Genomic DNA, 5,453 nt, shown 5'->3' with positions numbered 1-5,453 from the left:
ACTGCTTGATCCTTCCCCTGATTCGGTGTCCAGGGTAAGGGCTGTGGACGGTTGGTAGGGGATCTCGGTAAGGGTGATGAAGAGCTCCTGGCTGTCGGGGAAATCAGCGGTGCAAGCGCTGTCGACTGCCTCGTCCTCCTCATCTCCTTCCTCATCTTCCCCGTCAGCTAACATTTCCGACGAGGAACCGGCCGTGGACAATATCCCATCCTCGGAGTCCACGGTCACTGGTGGGGTAGTGGTGGCGGCCGCACCTAGGATGGAATGCAGTGCCTCGTAGAAACGTGATGTGTAGGGCTGGGATCCAGAGCGTCGGTTTCCCTCTTTGGTTTTTTGGTAGCCTTGTCTCAGCTCCTTGATTTTCACGCGGCACTGCGTTGCATCCCGGCTGTATCCTCTCTCTGCCATGGCTTTAGAGATCTTCTCGTAGATCTTTGCATTCCTTCTTTTGGAGCGCAGCTCTGAAAGCACGGACTCATCGCCCCACACAGCGATGAGATCCAAGACTTCCCGATCAGTCCATGCTGGGGCCCTCTTTCTATTAGATTGCACGGCCATCTCTGCTGGAGAGCTCTGCATCGTTGCCAGTGCTGCTGAGCTCTCCACGCTGTCCAAACAGAAAATGAGATTCAAACTGCCCAGACAGGAAAAGGAATTCAAATTTTCCCGGGGCTTTTCCTGTGTGGCTGGTCAGAGCATCCGAGCTCGAAGTGCTGTCCAGAGCGTCAACAGAGTGGTGCACTGTGGGATAGCTCCCGGAGCTATTACCGTCGATTTCCATCCACACCTAGCCTAATTCGATATTGCCATTTCGAATTTAGCGCTACTCCTCTCGTTTTCGAGGAGTACAGAAGTCGAATTTAAAAGAGCTCTATGTCGAACTAAATAGCTTCGTGGTGTGGACGGGTGCAGGGTTAATTCGATGTAACGGCGCTAAATTCGATATAAACTCCTAGTGTAGACCAGGCCTCAGATATGCAACTTCAGCTATGTCAATAGTCTAGCTGAAGTTGACGTACTTAGATCTACTGTGGTAAGTTGACAGCTGATGCTCTCCCGTCAACTCCACTTGCGCTCTTTGTTCTGGTGGATTACCGCAGTCCAGGGGAGAGTGCTCAGTGGTCGATTTATCGCTAAATCAACCCCCACTGGCTCAATCGCTGCCTGCCGATCCAGCGAGTAATGTAGACAAGCCCTTATTAGTGCAGTAGTGAAGACAAGTCCTCAGAGATGCACTAGAGCAATGGTTTTCAGCGGTATGCAGAGGTCTTCCAGGGGGTACAGCATTCTGCTATTTGCCTAGTTTTACAACTGGCGACATAAAAAGCACTAGCAAAGTCAGTACAAACTAAAATTTCATACAATGACTTGTTTATTCTCACTGAGATGTAAGTACAATATTTATGTTCCAATAGATTTATTTTATAATTATATGGTAAAAATGAGAAACTAAGCAATTTGTCAGTAATAGCGTGCTGTGATACTTTTGTATTTTGATGTCTGATTTTGTAAGCAAGTACTTTTTAAGTGAGGTGAAATTTGAGGTATGCAAGACAAATCAGACTCCTGAAAGGGGTACAGTGGTCTGGAAAAGTTGAGAGCCACTGCATTAGAGAGCTTCCAGCAAGAGGCAGCTTCTCTTGGGCTAAGAGTTTCTTGGGCGAAAACAAGAATCCAGAGGGTCGGCCCAAAGTTGTGATATCAGACATCTGTGCTTCTGGACAAACCATGGATGTAGTGTATGATATATGTCAACAAACAGACGCAGCCAGCCAGACATCCTAAGGAGTATTGGGTTAGCAGCCTCAGCCATGAAGGACCTGCATAGGGTCTGGAACCAAACAAAGGTGAAATGATATCTAAAAGTATGGATTTATCAAACCTGCCTATTTGTGATCCTCTCATATGGATGCGAAACATGGACGTTGCTTAAACAAGACATCAGGAGGGCGAGAGGCATTTTATATGCGTTGCCAGCAGCGACTGGTGGGTATAAGATGGTTTGACTCGATCAGTAATAAGGATATAGTTTTAAGAATTGGCCTTGAGCGGACTGAAGTCATCGTTGGCTACCGTTGGCTGGTCCTTTTAGGTCATATTGCCTGCCTCAGAGACGAAGACCTTGTATATCAAGCTCTGAAGACTGGACTTGAGGTCAGGAGGGGACGCTTTCCAGTCATGGACTGGCAGCAGTCACACAGTCACCACACCTGTGATTAACTTGCCTGTACCAATCAGTAATAACACTATGGAGCTCTTCAAATAAAGGCATACAGTGTGGTCATGGATACTTGGCACTATGGACCTCTGCTGTCTGAATGTATTGTTGTTCAGTGCAAAACATATATTTAGACCACAACCACATGCTTTGCCCCTGATTCTCTGAGATCCTGGATAAATCACTTACCCTCCTCTCTTCCCTATCTGTATAATGCAGATAATGCCTACCTCCAAAGTGGCGTGAAAGTGAGCATTAATTCAGTAAAGGCTGTGAAGCAATTAAAAGATGTGAAGCATTACATAAGGACAACATACAGTATTATTATATATTAGATTGGAAACTCTTTAGGGCACACACCATGTATTTCTGTGTCTGAGTACAGTAAATAGCCCCAGGTCCATGAAGCCCACATCTTTCTGCTTCTATTAATAAGTAAAAAGGTTAGTTTGTGTGTAGGTGCACCACTGCCCTCTATTGCTGAAATCAGAACTGCACAACTGTAACATAGGCCCTATGCTGCTAACATCTAGAGCATTGGTTCCCAAACTGGGGGGGGGGCATGAAGAAATTCCAAAGGGGGCGCGAGGCTGTGAAATTTTCATAATGAAATTTTTTTTTTATCAGCGTAAAATTTTTTTATTTTATTTATTTATTTATTTAATAGACCAACAGACAATAAATTATACATATTCTGTATACATAATAACTATTCATAAAATTGTCCAATTACAGGCCTATATTATTTAACTACAATAAAGTATTAACAATCTTCTCATTTTTGATTATGAATATAAGTAGGCAAGAATAAAGGTATAACATAAAGTACAATAATAATAAAAACACAACTATAAATAAAAGTATATAACTGCAATGTTTTCAAATTTCATACCACGAAATGTGAATTTTTTTTTTTTTTTTTTTTGCCTTTCGACGTGTAGGAGTGACGTTTCGGTCGGTGGGGAGGCCGAAGAACGATGTAGAAAGCGACGGAACTTTTTAAATCTTCCTCGCTCACAAGAGTATTTGAGACTGTTCTATCGTGGGAGTGGTTACCTCCACCACTCACCGCGCAAGACCGTCTACTTGCCGGACTAGTGGTGGGGTATATATAGGGCAGCACGTGTCCGTACATAATAGTAGTAGTAAATAAACGTTCACGATAACTCAAATTAACTTGCATCCGTTATTATTAACGAATCAGGAAAATTATTTATATAGATTTTTTTATTAGTATATTATGGCCGCGATTAAGAAAAGGAAGTACTACATTAAGTATGGTTTCACCGTTATGGAAAAAAACGGGATCGATCATCCTCAATGCGTAGTATGCCACGCAGTTCTCAGCAGTGATGCCTTGAGACCTAGTCGTCTTGAGCGACACTTGACAAAGAACCACAGCACTTTGAAAGACAAACCAAAAGAGTTTTTTGCTGCTAAACTTCACAATTTAAAACGCATGAAACTGGACACTACTGGAGCTTTTCGTCCATCAAGTGTTCGCCAAAGTGGTAGAAGCATCTTATGAACTGTCATTGCTTATCGCTAAAGCCAAGAAAGCGCACATAATAGGAGAAACTCTTGTGAAGCCTTGTTTGTTGAAAGCAGCTGATATTGTGCTTGGTGCCGAAAGCAAGAAAAAAATATCAGAAATTTCGCTTTCCAACAATTCCGTGAAACGTCGCATCGATGACATGGCAAAAGATCTAAAACTTCAAGTTGTGGAGGCAGTTTTTCTTTCGCAATTCAGTGCAACGATGCCACTGATGTAGCACAATGCTGTCAGTTGCTCGTCTATGGTCGATTAATTAACGATGAAATTGTGAAAGAAGAACTGCTTTTTTCGAAGGAATTGACGACCACATCAAAGGCTTCTGATGTTATGAAAACAGTTTCCGACTGTTTTGAAGAAAATGGACTTTCATGGGAAAAACTGGTTGGTGTATGCACAGACGGTGCTCCAGTGATGCTTGGCTCTTGCTCTGGATTTGTGACATTGGTGAAAGAAAAAAATCCAGCTGTAACCACAACTCACTGTGTCATACACAGACAAGCGTTGGCTGCTAAAACCCTTCCAGATGACCTACTGGACTCATTGAATTTGGCCATCAAAGTTGTCAATTTTGTGAAGAACAGCGCTTTAAATACGAGACTTTTTGCAGCTCTTTGCGCGAATTTGGGAGCGGATCATTGTTTCACACGGAGGTACGATGGCTTTCCAAAGGGAACATGCTTTCGAGATTATTCGAACTGAAAGACAAAGTGGAAATTTTCTTCAAGCAACAGAAAAAAGAAGAGTTATATTGTGCGTTTACGGACCAAATGTTTCAACTTTCACTGGCATACCTCGTGGACATTTTTGAATCTTTGCACAATCTCAGTTTGAAGCTGCAAGGAAACAATGCTGCAAAGATTATAGTGCACCACGATGCCATCAAAGCATTTACGGAAAAAATCAAGCTTTGGAAATGTCGAACGCCAAGCTCAGATGCCTAATTTTTCATCTTTTCCAACGTTTTCATCACTTGCTGAAAATGAAGGTTTCCAAGAACTTTATAAAGAGGATACGAAGAACAAAATTGTGTTTCATCCGGACTGCCTTGCTGACGAATTCATCTGCTATTTTCCAGACAACTTTTCTGGCAGCCCCGTTCATAAATTAGCACGTAATCCGTTCAATGTTGATGTCAATTCATTGCCAGAAGTATTGTAAGAACAAGCACTCAAAATGAAATATGATTCAAGTGCGAAAGATATTTTCGAAAACTTAAGCCTGGAGGAATTTTGGATAAAATATTTCCCAATTTACCCGAAAGTTGGAGAAGAAGCGCTACCTGTTATTCTTTGATTTTTGTCGATGTACCTCTGTGAAAAAAGCTTTTCAAATTTACTCATAATAAAAACGAAACAAAGGAATCGACTGGATGTCGAAAACGATTTGTGTTGTGCACTTTCATCTTTCAAATCTAGGATTTCCCACCTCATGAAGAAAATGCATCATCATCCTTCACATTAAACTTGGTTTGTTTATGCTATTTCTTATTTTAAATTACATTTTTATTAAATTTTTGTGCCAAGAAAAACTATTTGTGTTTATTTTTAATTTTAAATTATTAATTGAATTTGTTAAAAGGGGGGTTGGATGATGGTAAAGGAGAGGTGGGGGGCATGAGGGTTTCTCGAAAATTAAAAAGGGGGCGTGATGCCAAAAAGTTTGGGAACCATTGATCTAGAG

The 5,453-nt window shown here is 41.8% G+C and overlaps 1 pseudogene; it reads left to right on the top strand.

Moving 5' to 3' along the window:
* Window positions 1-3,677: 3,677 nt before the first annotated feature.
* On the top strand, window positions 3,678-5,066 carry LOC135882401 (protein FAM200C-like; annotated as a pseudogene).
* Window positions 5,067-5,453: the final 387 nt, after the last annotated feature.

The sequence above is a fragment of the Emys orbicularis genome, chromosome 8, assembly GCF_028017835.1.
Source record: "Emys orbicularis isolate rEmyOrb1 chromosome 8, rEmyOrb1.hap1, whole genome shotgun sequence".
Taxonomy (NCBI): Eukaryota; Metazoa; Chordata; order Testudines; family Emydidae; genus Emys; species Emys orbicularis.
Note: the sequence above shows the minus strand (reverse complement) of the source record. Positions and strands in the feature narration are given on the sequence as shown.